This window comes from Elephantulus edwardii, unplaced genomic scaffold (assembly GCF_000299155.1).
Source record: "Elephantulus edwardii isolate Elephantulus edwardi_28Jun2011 unplaced genomic scaffold, EleEdw1.0 scaffold00007, whole genome shotgun sequence".
In the NCBI taxonomy this organism is placed as follows: Eukaryota; Metazoa; Chordata; class Mammalia; order Macroscelidea; family Macroscelididae; genus Elephantulus; species Elephantulus edwardii.
The window spans coordinates 1391207-1408807 of NW_006399757.1; the positions used below are offsets into that span (position 1 = coordinate 1391207).

General features: G+C 38.8%; 1 protein-coding gene across 4 annotated transcripts in view; it reads left to right on the forward strand.

Moving 5' to 3' along the window:
* DYNC1I1 (dynein, cytoplasmic 1, intermediate chain 1) overlaps positions 1-17601 on the forward strand; it is a 397792-nt gene that overhangs the window by 266657 nt on the left and 113534 nt on the right. The gene's annotated exons all lie outside the window — the stretch shown is intronic.

Sequence of the window (17601 nt, forward strand, 5' to 3'; positions counted from 1 at the left end):
ATCTAGAAATAACTTTTTTTACTATAAAGGCAACCCCGTTTTTCCTTGTCTTTTCATCTCCAGAGTAATATATCATATGGTCATCAGACTCAAATCGCAGTAAATTTTTTGAAGCATAAAATTATGGAACATTCACATAAAAATCAAAGAGCTAAAATAAAATGTAAATATAAAAGTTAACAGTACAAATCATGGATCAGACAGAATGAAAAGCAGCACAGCAAGGCTATTTTGTGCCTTAAGGAGAATGTAGAGGGGAGTTTAAACATACGTGCTGAAATAAAATGCAGACATTCGAAAACACATCTTTTGTGCCAATTATGACTGGCCCAGCGATAGCAGCTTCAACTAGACACTGATTCTTTTAAAATAAAACAGCCGGAGCTTCATTTTTTGTTTGTTTGTTTGTTTGTTTTGGCCCAAGAAACTAGAGGCAGAGAAACTGCCCTGCCATCTTTCATTCTTGATCAGCCCTCTTCTTGGACTCCTCTGTAAAAAATGTACACAAGAGAAAATGAAAATTAGGATACATTGAAGGGAAATTACAGCCAAATCTTAATAAATATAACACACCATAGACAGTGCCTCGTGGAAAACAGCACAAGAAGGCAATGATTTACCTCCCAAACTATCCAGTCTTCTATATGATGGCAAGATGCTAGGAGGATAAAGCCTTTTAAAAATTGTTTCTTCCTTAGCTCGATTTCTTCTCCTTACCATGTTATTTTTCAGATGATTAAGCCAAAGCCAAAGAGTATTACAGAAAGCACTCTATAACTGTGACTTACACTGTGGGCCGTTGGTGTTGTGCACGTATATAGTAGCTATAGATTCCAAGTATTACAGTTCACTAAGTTTTTCTCTTCATGGAAGTTCCACTTACCTCATGGGATTATTGTGGATCAAATAGATAATATAGATAAATATGAAGAGAGACATATTATTTTTGTTCCACTATCACTTAGGATTGTCACTTGGGAAGAAGCTTAAACCTTGACATTTTAAAATTTGTCTTCCTTGCCTAGTTTATCAAAGAATTTTCACCTAGTGTAGACCCATTCATCTCCTCATTCATCCTCTCAACATATTTATGGGAAGTACACCACTGGCTGACTCACCTGGTAAAAATTGGCTGGAGCTGACAAGTAGCTGGCTCCTCTCCAGAAGAACTCTTCAGTTTGCCCGAGTCCTCCCTATGCCCTGTTTTCAGCCAGCTTGCCTGCTCATCTCAACCATGTCAGTTATTTGGACCCTGTTCACGCTGATCAAATTTTATGGGTGCCAAATGAAGAAGGAGCCTAAGATGACCCCAAACATTTTCTCATACTAGTCATTTAACCATATGTTACACAGTTAAATAATGCTATTTATAGACTTCTGGGGACAGTTAAGTTCACGGTGGTTAGTAGAGATGTACTGGTGTGGATAGCTTAAATGTGAATGCTGCTGTATTTCTCCCACCGGTTAACTAAATGTGCATGCAGCACAGCCCATTGGATTCCTTGCTGAAATCTTCACGTTAGTTGCCTCAGGCAAAGCCTTCATAAAAGACCCTAAACACATAGAGACAGGCTTATGGGATGGTACCTATAACAAGCACTAAAATTTCTGTCCTGTCAGACATTTTAGATGTTGTTGTTGTTGTTAAGTGCTGTTGAGTTGTAGACGACTCATAGCAACCCTATGAACGAAAGACCTGAACACTTGTATAACTTTCACCATTTATCCACATTCATAGAGTTTACAGATGCAAGCTACTTTGGAAGTGGATGCCACTCTTGCTTCCAAGCTTGTTTTAACCGGGGAGCTCCACCAAACATTGTCCACCATGGGTAACCATTATCACATTTGACACATCAGTGTCACAGTGTTCAGCATCACAGCAACCACGAGTTACCTCAGTACATAAAATGAACAGACCAGTGCTATAGAAACCTTTTAGATAGGTCTAGTATAATATCCTACTACTCTTCTTTCATTTTGTCATACTGTAGTGTCTTGTGTGCTTGTTACTGTTACTGGAAGCTATGCTTCCTGTATTTTAAATACCGGAAGACTGAAAGGGTCCAGTAGAGCTTGGAGACTAAGACAGACTTGTCTGATGTGGGATCAGAATGTGAAACCATCAGGTTGTAAGGCATTCAGAAGAAGACTGTGGAAGAGCTGTCTCCACAGGCAGAGTTGATCTGAATGTCATGGCTACAGTCAATGTTGCAGGACCTTCATTTTTTTAGTCTGATTCAAGGTTAGAAGAAATATCTGGGAAGAATCAATAAAAATGCAGTGTGTATTAAGTATGAATTTTGGAAAATTAGAAGTTGTCAGGAATGAGGTGGAGCTCCAAAAGACCAATATCTTAGACATTGGTGAGCTGAAATGGATGGAAATTGCCTATTTTGAATCAGACAATCATACGGTCTCCTGTCTAGGGACTCACAAATTGAAGAAGAATGGCGTCACATTTTTTTCCTCACTTCAAGATCTATCATAAAATACAATGCTGTGTGATTGTGACAAGACAATCTCCATCTGCCTATAAGGAGGACTAGTTAGTAGAAGTATTACTCAAACTTATGCACCAACCACAAGTGCCAAAGATGAAGAAATTGAATACTGTTTTTAGCATTTTTCTGCAGCCTAAATTGGTTAACATTCCACCATTTCAGAAGTAGCATATAATCAAGAACTGATGGTATTTAGGGGAGTTCTGGTGGCCTAGTGGCAAGAAGCAGCACTGCAATCCCAAAGGTACGTGGTTTGCATCCACCAGATGCTCTGCTGGAGAAGGAGGGGCAGTCTCCTCCTGTACCAGTCAGATCTGATTTGATGGTACATAGACAAAAAATACTAAAATAAATTTTAAAAAAAAATAACTGATGGTATTGAAAGAAGTCCCATCTGCGCCAAAAGCATTGGTGGCAGGCATGGCTTGGGAATTGACCAAAAGCCAATAGAGGTTTAAAAAAAAACACAAAACTAACCAAAAACACCCCAAAACCAAACAAACAAAAAACCCACAAAAAACAAAACTAGATGCAGTTCAGGAAGTGTGCCTTTATCGATAGCAAGAAATTTGCAAGATAACTTCCAGCTCAACTTACTAGGAGAGATCCAAAGAAAGGTTATCCAACAAAATGTAGAAATTATGGAGCATTACCTGATCTAGGCGAAGGTCTTTGCGATTACTTTCAATGCATCACAGAGCTGGATAATTACTAAGGATGACAGAAGAAGAATTGATGCCTTTGAGTTGTAGTGCTGGAGAAGAGTATTAACCATACCATGGACTGTCAAGAGAACTAACAGTTCTGTCTTCGAGAAGGTGAAACTAAGTTGCTCCTCAGAGGCAAGAATTTTGAAACTCTGTCTCATATATTTTAGCTACATTGCCATGAGGGACCAGTCTTTGGAGAAGGATATCATGCTTTTAAGAATTGAGGGACAGTGCAGGTGAGGAAGACCCTGGATGAGATGGATTGACACTATAACTGGTGAAATGAGGGTAGGTGTGTCAGAGACAGATTTGCTCAGAACAGAGCATGATTCAGAGCTGCTGTGCATAGAGTCGCGATGAGTCCTAGTCCACTCAACAGCACATGATAATAACAACAATTCATATCATACACAAATCAAGTTTTCCCAAAGATCATTTCAAAATTGTTGAAGTGGTACATTGAGAACTTCCAGAAATCCAAATCCATTTCAGAAGAGGAGTTGGAATGAGTGATTTCCCTGAAATTGGACTGTGTATAGATAAAATGTGATTGGAAGAAGGTTCATTAACAACCTGCAATACAAAGATAACACAACCTTGCTTTCTGGGGGGAAAATAGCAAAGTAAACTTGAAGCACTTACTGATGGAGAGCAAAGAGAAGAGTCTTTGGTATGGGTTACACCTCAGCATAAGGAAAACAAACATGATCATAGGTGGACCAAAAGAAGTGTTATGATAAACAGAAAAAAATATTGAAGCTGTCACAATTTTATTTTAATTGCATCAGCAGTCAACATCCATGGAAACTTTTTTACCCTACTAGTTTATTTACAAAATTCAAATACAAATTTGAACAAATTATTTTCATTTCCCTCACCCCTTCCCATCAAATTGTACAACCCAATGATTAATCCCTTCTTCCCCTGCACATCCACATCCCTCTGCTTCCCGCCTCTCCCACCCCTCCTGGATCCATATACTCATTCTACAATAATGGTTTTATACAATATTTATCCTTATGTGACTGAGTTAGTTTACTTAGCATAATGCTCTCCAGTACCTCCCATATGTTTCTTTAAAATGTTCAAAAGCAAAAGAGTCTTTTTGAGGCCTAAGATTCACCTGACAGAGCCATGGTATTCAATCACCTCATATACTTACAAAAGCTAAGCAGTGAATAAGGAATACCAAAGAACAGTACATACTTTTGAGTTATGGTATTGGTCAAGAATAATGAATATATCATAGATTGACAGAAGAACAAACAAATCTACCTTAGGCTAAGAAGTGCAACCAGTTATGCTAAGAAGCATGTTGTTATTGTTGTTGTTGTTAAGTGCCATCGAGTCATAGGTGACTCATAGCGACCCTATGAACAAAAGTCCTCAACACTTGTGTGACTTTCATCCTCTCTCCAGGTTCATAGGGTTTCCAGAGGCAAGCTATTACAGAAGTGGATGCCACTCCTGCTTCCAAGCTTGTTTTAATTGGGGAGTTCCACCAAACACTGTCCACCATGGGTAATCATTAATGCATGACACATCAGTGTCACAGTGTTCAGCTTCACAGCAACCACAAGTTACCACTCTATGGCAAGTGGACACACCAGGACTATACAACCTAGAAGAATGTTTGAACAAAAACAATGAAAGACAGGCCTGAGGGCCGTGGATTAGAAGTCACCCACCTATGGCTTTGGATTAGAAGTCACCCACCTATGGCTTGGTAGCATCGCTTTTTGTCCACTGAGCCGACTGGTCTCTATCTATGCTTAGAAGCATAAGACACTTAAAAGTCTTGATTGTTCTCTCTTCCTGTATCCTCTCTCCGGACCACATGTTGTGTTTACAAGCTGCCTTCCTACCTATTTTTCATGATATAGAAGGTCATAATATAAAATAGAGAGATAAATAATAAAAAACCAAAGTCATACTTAATTTCATCACTCAACCACTGTTACTATTTTGTCATTTTTGTCTATCTTTTTTTTAATATTTCCACACTTTTCTGCAAGTTGAAGTCACATACATGTGTATACACATGTTAATTTCCATAGTCTTGTTTTTTCAATAAAAGATTTATTAAGAGAGGTGAAAGAGAAATGCTTAGAAGCAAAGATGGTAAGACTGCTTTACATGCTTTTGAAATGGAAGGAGCATTCAGTCCTAAAGAAAGCCATCAAGCTTGGTGGAGGGAGTCCCTCAATGTGATGCATCAACAACAATGGGATCAAACATTTGTGTTACTAACAATAGTGAGCGTGGTCAGTATATTTGAAAAAAAAATGTTCAGCTGTGGACATTTATAAGTTATTGGGTGAAAAAATTGGTTGTGCTCCTCTAATAGTCATGTCATTTTTGTTCACTTCAAGCAAATATTCCTAACACAGAGATGACCAATTTTTTTAAATTATTTGAAGGGTGAATTATTAAAGACAAATAAGTGATATAGAATGAATGGTGGTAGATACAGTTGATGGGTGCTTTTAGTTCAGATGGGGCTTTTTTTTTTCCCATTCTATCAGTTTTGGTCATATGCTCCCTCTGAAGTAGTGGAATGTCAAGCAATTCAGTCTGCATAAGTAGTCTGGGGGAAGTTTTAGTCTGGAGAAAGTTTTTTAACCTTTGTGATAATACATTCCCTTCTTGAAATTGAATCATGCTAAGATCTGATTACTCATTCTTGAACAGCATGAATTTAACAGCCAAGGAATTAAGGAAGGTGCTGCCTCCTTTGGACAAAAAAATCTGGCTTAGTTGAAATTTCATTTTAATCTCATAATTACATTGAGATCATGTCTTACATACTGTAAGTTATTATTACCATAATCATTTTATATTTTCACTATTTTGCTGCCTGCACTGATTATGTTCACTAAAAATTATGTACCTGCATCACCTATGTGTAATAAGGCTTCTTTGCTTCATTGATAACTCTGATACTGTACTGAATAATTGAAATTCATTTTAGGCATTCCTTATATATAACAAAATCTGTACTTCTTCAAAATAAGTCTGTTATTAATACAGTTGTTGTAAAACAAAAGGAACAGTAGCAAAAAAATGCCGTTAAATGCCCATACTCATATTAATGCACACACATACATACAATTCAAAACTCTCAAAGCCTAGTCAAAAGCTATATTTCATTAAAGAGAATTATAGTAATGTTGATGGTTTGCCAAAACCTCAAGCAGTGACAAAATCCACAAAGTGTCCTGAAAAAGATGCCTTTGCAAAACCATGCCTCTCCAGATGGTTTAGATTAGAGATGTTTAAAAACACATGGCAGCATTAGTTTGGTTTAGAATTCATAGTTAATTCAGTAGATAAAATAATGCAAATTTGAAATTCTATCCTGTGTATCAGAAAAATCATCAAATCTTACGATTGCTCTTAGGGGAGGTTGGTATGTGATGTGTTGATTTTTAAATTATCTAATTGAAATAATAACATTAAGAAAGGGCAAAAGAGGATTGAAACTGCAAGAATATAAGTGAAACTTTCTTCTTGGCAGGATATTTATTCCTTTGAGCTGTCATATCCAATCAATTTGTATGGGATTCGACAGCCAATTGTCATTTCCTGAGATATACTATGTAAAGGGGTTGTGTTACAAAAACAGCATGAAAAAATGGAAAATATCATTCCAGAGCACGATGCAGAGAGAAACAAAAATGTCTTTAATGCCTTCAAAGTGTTAGCCAAGATCATCTCACCTTGCTGTTTATGGATAATAGCCAATATTCAGCAACAGTTCCCCCCCCCATCTATGCAAATTCTTTTTTTAAAGTATATTTTAGCAAATTTTTAAAAAATGAGGTTGCTTTACTCTTAATGGATGCGTTGTGTGAACAGGAACATCGTACATGGCCAGGAGGGTTAACAGTTTACCCTAATCCCTGGACGTCTGCATCATTATAAGCCTGACTTCCACTGCCCCCTGTGTTGTGTCTGAAATTCATAATATCCCACACTCTGCTCCTGAGTAGCAGACAAACGATTCCAAAGGGGAAAAAAATTAATGTGGGAACAACACTGATCTGAGGCCATATATTAGCAGGTATTCTACCTGCAATACAAATACTTACGCCTTTAGCCTCAGTGGTACAATTCCGTCTTGACAAATGTCCTACCAAGGGCCCCAGCCTCTCAGAAAAATCAACCAGGAGAAATACGAGACAAAGAGCCTACAAAAACAAAAATCAGAAGTCATTTTGTTCCCTCTGAAAGTAACACATTTTGAGCATTTTCTAAACATAAAAACTGGAATTGTGGCTTTTGATTGCTGGAGAGAACTCCATGGTAAAGCAAATGTACTTTTTTGGCAGCAAATACATAAAACCCCCACAGGATATAATAGAAAGGAGAGAGTCCCTTGTGTAGAGAACTTGTTTGGCTTGGTATGATAGAGTTTTACATAGGGTTTCCATGATACAGTTTAATTCTATATTCTATTTTAGCAGCAGCTATTTTGTTAGTCAGTTACTGACTAATGGTTTACTATACAACTCTATTTAATGTTTGCACCCTGGGATTCTTTTCTGTTTTATCATCTCATGATTCTATTTATATTTATTTAGTACCTACTTAAGTAAAATTAGCCTTCTGAGCTATGTTCTGTTTTATAAAGAAAAGCGAACTTGCCTTTTACATTTTGTTTTGTTTTTGTTCTTATACATGAATGAGTTAATAAATTTTGCATAATTCCTGGTATATGTAGAACTGTAGAATCTCAGAGGCTGAAGGAACCTTCATGGTTTTCTGGCCTGGCCACCTATTCAATGCCGGAATGGTTAATCATTAATGACTACATCTTTTCCTACCAAGTCATTACCAGGCTTGTTTGAACGTCTCTTATGATTCATTGAGCAAACTATTCCATCTCTGAGCAGTGCTGGAGGGTTTCCCCATTTGAGTACACCAGAATAGCGTTCTATCCTAAAGGTCTGCTCTTCATGGACACAAGCACATGACTATGTCCAAGTGGAAAGGGGATCAGACTCAGGAGTAGCACCATTCTGGGCTCCTGGGAGAAAGGATGTAAGAGTATCAAAAAGCAATAATAATAACAATAAACACTTGTCTTTTTCTACCACCTTCCTGGAATGTCTTACCATCCCTGCTCTCAGCTGACTTCCTTTAACATCATCACAACAACACCGTTTCAATGTATTGCAGTCGTATCTGTGGAACAAGTTTCATATTACGGGAGATCAGAACAGGAAAATCTCCATCTGTGTCTCCCTCCCCAGCACCCCATCCACACCTGTGACCATGACCCCAGTGTCTGCTAACACTGCCTTGGATATTTTTGTGGCTGCTTTTGTGAGGACTTGGCTGGATTTCTTGTATAATGGGACTAGATTTCCCTGGATTAGCTTCTCTGTGTATTTAAAGCTGCTAAAATAAGCATAATATAGATCTCCTGCCTTTAGAAGCACGTAGCAATATGTTCTCCCCATTTCAGTCAAATTCTAGAAAGCATCCTAAATTGGGAGGTGGAGGAAGAAACCCAGTTTTCCAATTAGATTTGGTTCTAAATTCTCCCCATCCAAACTATCCTTTGTATAAATGTGAGTTTTCAGAGATCAGTTCTCTCCTAATATATTATTACAGAAAAGACACCTTATTAATATCACAATTAAGTGATCATTTGAACCAGTAACCGAACAATAGAGGCCTACCTGCTTTAATGAAGAATGGAAAACAGTTTTTGTTTGTATATTCTAGTTTGTAAATAGGAAGCTCTGGTGGTCCTAGTGGTAAGAAGCTGCCCTACAATCCCAAAGGCATGCAGTTCAAATCCACCTCTAGGAGAAGGATGGGCAACCTCCTCTCATGTGACTGACTATCTTAGAAAAGCCACTGACCCAGACAACTAAGGGTCTAACTCGACAGCACACAAAAACAACACAACAGTTTATAAATGAGTGCTCATAAAGGCTTGATGCATTTAAATTTTAGAAAGTAAAAAGTTCCTGTCTCTTCAACCACTTGCTGTGCATGAAAGCTGGACAATGAGTCTGGATGACAGAAGAAGAACTGATGCCTTTGAACTGTGGTGTTCAAGAAGAGTGCATAAAATCCCATGGACTGCCAAAACAACCAAATAGATAAGTCTTGGAGAAGGTGAAGCCAGAGTGCTTCTCAGAGGCAAGCAGAGGGAAGTTTTGGTTCATATATTTTGGGCATATTGTTCAGAGGGGCTAGTCCTTAGACAAGGACATCATGCTTGGAAAGATAGAAGGTCAGCGAAAGACAGGAAGATACCTGATGCTTCTCTGGAGGAGGAGCAATCACCTGTGCCAATCAGATCCGAATCGACGGTACACAACAAGGGAAGAAATAAAGAAATAAAACAGATTTAAAAAAAAAAAAAAGATGAAGATACAAAAAACAAAAGATGAAGGTGTTCAACAAAATGTATTGATGCAGTGACTATAATGATAAATCCAAGTGTTGTCAGATAGGATGAGATTGGCACAGGGTAGGGCACATACAGATCTGCTGTTTATAGAGTCCTATGAATGATAGTCAACTCAATGGCACCTGACAGTAACTTGGAGGTACACAAGAATTCTTGTGATTATCAGTGGGGTTCATTTAAGCCATAAATAATATTACATTATTATATTCCTCAGATTATTTTTCATTTAAAAAAACCCCACCTTTCTAAAACAGAAATAGTCATTGCTGTCGAGGCAGAGCTACTAATAGCTTACCCTCTGTTGGGTTTTTAGAGGCTGGAAATCACAAGGGCGGAGATTGCCCAACTTTCTCTTAAGGGGAGCCAATGGCAAATCCAAAGTGCCAGAGGCTCTGTCTTTGGGTCAGGAGAGAAAGTCTCTACAGATGAGGCCACCAGAGCTCCTGAAAATAGAGAAAGATAGGGAGCTCTGGTGGCCTACTGGCAACAAGCTGTGTTGCAATTCCAAGGGCACATGGTTTAAGGCCACCAGCTGCTCCATGAGAGAAGGATGGGCCATCTCCTCTTGTGTGATTTACTGCTTCTGAAAACCCACCAGAGGGTCAGCTATGGGTTGAATCCGACTCTATGGTACACAACAACAACATCTTAAGTAATGAAGTCAGTAATGCACAATTCTTCTACAGCAGTTCCTACTGTAAACCTTCCGTGAGCTACACAATCTGCACTGCCGTCACGTTGATTTGACTCGTGGCAAACTTCCCTCTTGTTTTCAAGGCTTTGAATCCTAACATTTCAAACTGAGACTGTCCATCTTTCTCCTCTGGAGTAATAGCTGGTGGGTTCACATTTCAGGCCTTTTTGCTATCACCCCAGCACGGAATCAATGACGCCAGCAGGGCGCCTGTGTTTGTTAGAGTGCTGGGTGTTACCAAGTCAGTGCTATCTTCAGACTCTTTGCTGTGCTTAATTAAGCCCATCCTGACAGTCTCTGTGCCAGTCCATCTCATTCCATCCTTCTTGTTTTTCACTGACCCTCAACTTTTCCAAGCATGATGTCTTTCTCCAAGGACTAGTTCCTCATGAAAACAAATCCGAAATATATGAGTCAAAGTCCCTTCATCCTTGCTTCTTCCAGACAAATCTCTTCATTCTTCTGGAAGCCCATAAGGTGACTGAGTCATATCCATAATGTCTGGGAGAGCGCAGAGCTGCAGTAAATGATCCACGTGGAAGAAGAAAAGTGCAAAACGAAGGTGAAGCTTTTCATGTGTTCCTCCCCATCACAGCTCTCAGTACCCTTTAGTTGATAGCAGATAGCCCCAAAGAAAAACTATTTAAGCCCCTGCACTGCAATATTTCAACATCAGGGAATCCTTACTGACTAGCTCACGTATATCAAAGTAAAACAGATGATGCAACATTAGTTTAAACAAAGTATGGGATAAATGCCAAGACCAGATTCATTCTCTATATCCTTGGGGCCTGAGTCTACGGAGCCACTATCCATTTCACTAGTTCAGCTTGTTTACTGCCACCTGTGTCCCACCAGTGACTTCAGAGGAGAGGAAAGGAAGCTCTCGGGACCACTGAGATCCATATACGCTGAGGCTGCTCTATGTATGGGGAATGCTCTGCCCTTGAAGGCTGTTCCTTCCAGGGTGGGATCACAGGCGGCAGGTATGCCATGAACAACAAACCCATATTCTTAACATATGTTTAATTTGAGAAACTCCCCTCCTTTAACATACCTCTTGATTCTAAATCCACATCCTGATTTGCCCACTCTTGTTACCATTTTCTGCTGCCTGTTCTGAATTAATCCTTTGAGGTGGTCATTCCCCGGAAAGAAAAAAGGAAAATGAGAAGAGAGATGCAAAGTTGGGAATGTGAATGAAAGAAAATGGGAGCGAGCCGAGGGAAGGGGATCATTAGCTGGAATCTGCTTTCATGAGCAAGGTTTTCTTTGAGCAGAGTAAGAAAGGAAAAGGAGAGAAAGATGAGAAATCCAAGGAAAAGAGACCCAAAAGCTTGTCCACTGATATCCTTATTAAAGAATGGAAAGCAATTTTTTTTCAATAGAGCTCAATTCACAAAAATGATTTTGATTCTCCATTGTACTTCATCTTAAACAGTTGATATAATCGAAAAAGTGGTTAAAATTATTAAAATACTTTCCCTAGCAGCAAATTAACTGATTTTACTAACTGTCAAAGTCAGTGTTTAACTGAGACAATTTCAATTCTATTTCATATAGTGATCATGTCATTGAGATGTCTAAACATTCTTTGTCAAAGTAATAATCCCCTATTTTGATTTTTCATCAACAGAAGACTAACTAAATGGTTAGGAACATCAGTCACCAATTGCTGTTATTTATAAAGCCTGCAGAGAAGGCTGGATTCTCTCGGAATTCTAGGTTTAAGTGTGTTCCCCACCTTGGAAAGATTAACCCTTTATAGTTTTTTTTCTATTCATGGGATTGCTTCACAATGTGAAGGTACAAGATATTTGAAAAATGAAATAGCAAAGCCTTGTTGTTAGGTGTCATTGAGTCTCTTAAATATTCTATAAACTAACACAATATTGTGTTCTTCATGTCAAAGTTAGTTTCCCTATTTCTAATGAGCTAACTAGCTAATTGATGCAATTTAAAGCTTACCATCATAGCCAGCATTTCCTAGGCCACACTCACACACTCATTCATTCCCACAGCGCACATTGCGCTGAGGCCATGATGAATTGGAATCGAACCACAGCTGCCTCTTCAGTGGGTTTTCAGAGGCTATAAATCTCATGGGATGAGATTGTCCATATTGCTCTCATGGAGCTGCTGGTGGCTTCAAATACTTGATAGACACTGCCTTTGAGTGCATCTCCCTACTAGACTGGTTTTCAATTTCTCTGGTTCATATCCTATATAGGCTCTTCAAATTTTGCCACTTTTTGGAGGGGTGCAATTACTGAAGAGGTTTGCAAGAGTGTTAAAGAAGAAGTTCTAGTGAGTCCTGTGAAGATCCAGGCAGCTTGCCCCAGAATAGTTTCTCTCCTCTGCTCTGCCCTCACCAGGCAGCCCAGTCTGGTCTTACTGAGCTCCAGGATGAGCTTCATCACCATCTTCATGTCCATTGTCCAGGCACCCTCACTGCCTATGGCAGTCTAGTCCTTGAACAGCACAGTGATTTCTACAAATGAAGGTGATTGGATGACGGTATACTTTATAGCAAAGGGAGCAGAATAATTTTCTGTCCATACAGTGGGTAAGCCTAAATAATACACTCTGGTACTTCACTATCTTCTGATGTTTCTAATAAATATCAACTTCATATTTTATCAGTAGCAACCCAAACTTGATGCCTACTCAATTCGCTATTGTTATTGATATGTGCAGGTGAGTCAAAACTGACCCATCACTAATCTTACAGTGGGTTTTCAGAGGCAGTAAATCATATGAGAGGGAATTGCCAGTCCTTTTCGTGCCGAGCAGCTGGTAGATTTGAACTGTGTACCTTTGAGATTGCATCACAGCTTCTTACCACTAGGCCATCTGGGCTCCCTGAATTAATTCCTTGGACTTAGTCAATAGGCCTAGTCAACTTCTGCTCATGATGACCCCAAATGTTACAGAATAGAACTGCTTCGTAGAGGCCTTTTGGTTGTGATCTTATAGCTCTGATGTGGTGAAAATGGTTTATGGACAAAGATGGTTCTTTCAAGCCCACCCAGAAGGGTTGTGGGAGAAAAGTCCTGGCTATCTTTGTTAATTTTCTGTTAAGATTGTTGTTGTTGTTGTTGTGTGCTGTTGAGTCACTTAAGACTCGTAGCGACCCTGTGTACAATAGCCCTGAACCCTGCTCTATCCTGTGCTAACAATAAATCTCTATGCAGCATTTACCCTCTGCAACATCTAACACCCCAGGGTGTTTGATTAACACACTGGCAACTAACAAAACAAAAAACGTTCTACAAGCATATTGCCAGGTATTTCTTCCATGGCACTGCTGGGCAGGTTTGAACTGCCAACCCTTTAGATTAATGGTTGAGTGCAAATCATTTTATTTTCATCATTAAAGGGTCTTTTATCAGGAACACCATTATGCAAATGCACTGACCATATTAACTAACCCACTGTCTAGCTGAACATTGCTTACACTCAAGCCTATTTAATTTTCTTTCAAATTGACAATTCTATGGCCTTGACCTCACACCAGGTAAGACTTCTTTTTTAAATGAATTTACTGATAATATAAATTCAATAGGTATTTCGTGTTGTTTGCACTGAGCTAAAAGATCTCTTGTGATCCAATGAAAGACTAAGAACTTGGCTGCTAACCGAAAGGTTGGTGGCTTAAGTTCATCGGAGGATCTCCTGCAGAAAATATTACCACTAAGATAATCCTGTAGGGCACTTGTATTCTGTCAAATGGGGTCGCTATGAGTTGAAATTGTTTGATCAGCACAACTGCACCCACTCAACAGCCACAGCATGGTGCAGGTGCTGAGGCCACAATGGCAGATATACTAGGTTCCCTGCCTTTAAAGAATTTATCCTTACCTTATTACAGGAGCTCTGGTGGCCTAATGGTAAGAAGTTGTGCTGCAATCCCAAAGGCACGTGGTTCATGTCCACCAGGAACTCCACGGGAGAAAGGTGGGCAATCTCAACACAGCAACAACAACTTTATTACAAAAGCAAGTGTGAGTGATCTAAGATGGCATATGAGCCACACAGCTGCATGGTTAAAGCACAGTTTACTCACCCACCAGGGCATCACCTGACTTAACACTGAGTGTGGGAGTTAGGTAGAGAAGGGGAGAGTTAGATTTGCTTGTGAAAAGATCCTATGGAAAGTCTGAACTAGCTCACATCAGGAGGGAGACGACCTCACATGGAGAATACCTACCTCCTACCTCAAGATCCTGCAAATGGTTTGGGGATGGCTGGTGAACCACAGGTATTCCTATAGCTGTTTCCTATTAGCAGGGAAAACTAGAAGCTTTGCTTTCTTCATCTTTGCTGTGGAATGAAACCAATAAAGTCAGTTTCTGTTTAGACAAGTGAGCATTTGCCGTTGGTGTGGGAGATACTGCTCTGAGGGAGAGACTGACCAGTGTCAGCCTCTGAACAATTTTGTGGGTAGAGGGAGAGCACGGATATAGAATGGTTCAAGACATGAAAGAATCAGTGGCAACTCACCAGTCATATCATTAAATTCAATCTACCTAAATCAGAATCATACGTGAAACTTTACCTTTGTAGTTGTATTTTTATTATTCTACAAATACAACGTGGAGTTCAAAATCTGACACCATGACTGTTTCCACAAAGCTGAATATCTGTATAAGGAACATGCATAAGGGAAGTTTACATTACCAGATGATTGGGATCAGGTAGTCATGCCACTATGAAGGTGTTTTAAAGGTCTGCTAAATGGGTGATGGGTGGCAACTTATCTGTGGTTCAAAGAGGAGTGAAAAACTAAGGTAATTATTCAAGTTCTTAATCACCTATTGACTTTCTGGTCAGATTGCCTTGAGGGAAAGCAGTTTTTAAAAAATATTCTCTTGATCATTTTTGTCAACTTTGTATTTAATCTGACAAATAAGGACAAGGTAAAACTTTCTCCACTGTACCTTGAATTTGCTCTATTTTTTGGTCTTAATGAAGGACATAGAATTAAATAAGGAACAATGACTAGATCATAGTAGAGATTTGCTCTTCTTTGAACTAGATTTTCTCTAGAATTTCACACTCTCCCAAAAGAAATTATGTGCTGTGCTACTATATAAGCACCTGGGTAGGAAGTTAGTATGTGCACATACTGTTGTTATTGTTGTTATGTACTGTCAATTTGGAGCTCACTCATACCTGACCCTCCAGAGGATTTCCAGAGGCAGTGAAATGCATGGGAGAAGATTTCCCATACTTCACACATTGAGAAGTTGATGGATTCGAACCTCATGCCTTTAGGTTGGCAGCACAACTCTTTACCACTAAGCCACCAGACCTTTCCATGTGCATGTTATTGTTCTTCAAGTAATCAGTAAGTAAATCTATAGGCTTTTTCATTAATATGTTATCATTGTCAGTTTTCAAAGAGCACTATATAGAAAGCTCAAGTGCCATTTCATATCAATGTCATTCTCAATATTTATCTCTTTCTATCAACATATATTTAAATAACAGACTTATATATTTAACAGGCTTCTGAAAACCCTATGAACAGGAGAGGAACCTATATAGTTATAGTAGTGTATTAGTGGAGCCCAGATTGGAAATCAGTTGAAATGAGGAAAAATAATGACAAACATTGTTTAACAATTGGAGCATGGAATGTACATACCTTGAATGTTAGAAAACTAGAACTAGTGAAAAAGGAAATGGAATGCATGAATGTTGATGCACTAGGCATTAGTGAGATGAGACGTACTAGCTTTGGCTACTTTAAATCAGATAATCATATGGTATACTAAGCTGGGAATGAAAATGGCATTGCATTCATAGTCAGAAAAGCAATTTCAAGATCCATCCTGAAATACAATGTTGTGAGTATTAGCATATTACCATACACATACAAGAAAGACCTGCTCATGTGACTGTTATTCAAATATATGCTTATATGTCTAAATCCAAAGAAAATTGAGAATTTTTACCAAATCTTGTAGTCTGAAATTGACCAAACATGCAATCAGGCTGTGTTAATTATAACTGGTGACTGAAATGCAAAAGTTGGAAAAGAGAAGGAGTAGTGGTTGGAAAAATATGAGCTTGGTGATAGAAACGAAGCTGGAAAGAAAATGATTGGATGATTGGTAATTTATTCATTGCAAATACCTTTCTTAAAAGGCACTTAAAATGGTCACTTTACACATAACCCTCACCTGATGGACTACAGGGGAATCAGATTGACTATATCTGTGGAAGGAATCCTTGGAGAAGCTTAATATTGGCAGTCATAACTAGTCTAGGGGGAGGCCATCAATTACTTATGTGTAAGTTCAAATTTGAGGCCAAAGAAAATGAAAATAAGTCCATGAGAACCAAGATAGGATATTTGGTCTATTCCATCTGAATTTCAAAATCATAGTAAGAATAAATTTCAATCATTAAACACCAATGATTAAAGACTGGATGTGTTGTGGGATGATATCAAGGATATCATCCATGAAGAAAGCAAAATGTCATTACAAAGACAGAAGAGAAAGAAAAAACTGAAATGTATGTCAGAAGAGACTCAAAATTTGACTAGAATGTGGAAAAGCCAAAACAAAGGGGAAACAAGATCATAATGGAACAGAGAGCTGGAATAGAAGAATTCAAAGAGAAGAACTTGTTCCGCGTTTCTCAACCTGAGAGAACTGAGAAACAAATTTATACCTAAAATTGCAATATTAAAATATGATTATGAGCAATATACTGACTCAAAATGCCCCATGCCAGTCCATCTCATCTCCCCAGTGCCTAATATGTCAATGTTTATGCGTTCCATTTCTTTCGTAACAATTTCTGATTTTCCTATATTCATGGCTCTCACATTCCATGTTCCAATCACTAGGGTCTGCTTACAATTGTTCCTCCTCGTTTGTATTTCCATACTTGATATTGCTACCTAGGTTGCCCTTTCTGTTAGTCTGCATGTGTTCTGTTGTGCATAGGGTTTTCAGAGGCCTGCTATTTCAGAAGTGGGTGGCCAATCCTTCTTCCTAGTCTGTCTTAATCTGAATGTTCAGATTTAGAGGAATATCTGACAAGCAATTTGTGGAGCAGTGAAAGATAGATCCCTTATTGTGGAGTTAAGCATTAGTTACAGGGTTGACCCCACCCTTAGCCCAGTGCCTTGACCCACTTACTTCCCAGCTCTACCCTCCACCAGGATAATCCTTCCCATCTGCCAAGTCCTTTCAGAAAATATCTTCCATTGTCCAACCCATGATCTGACAGCTTGTATCTTAAGCT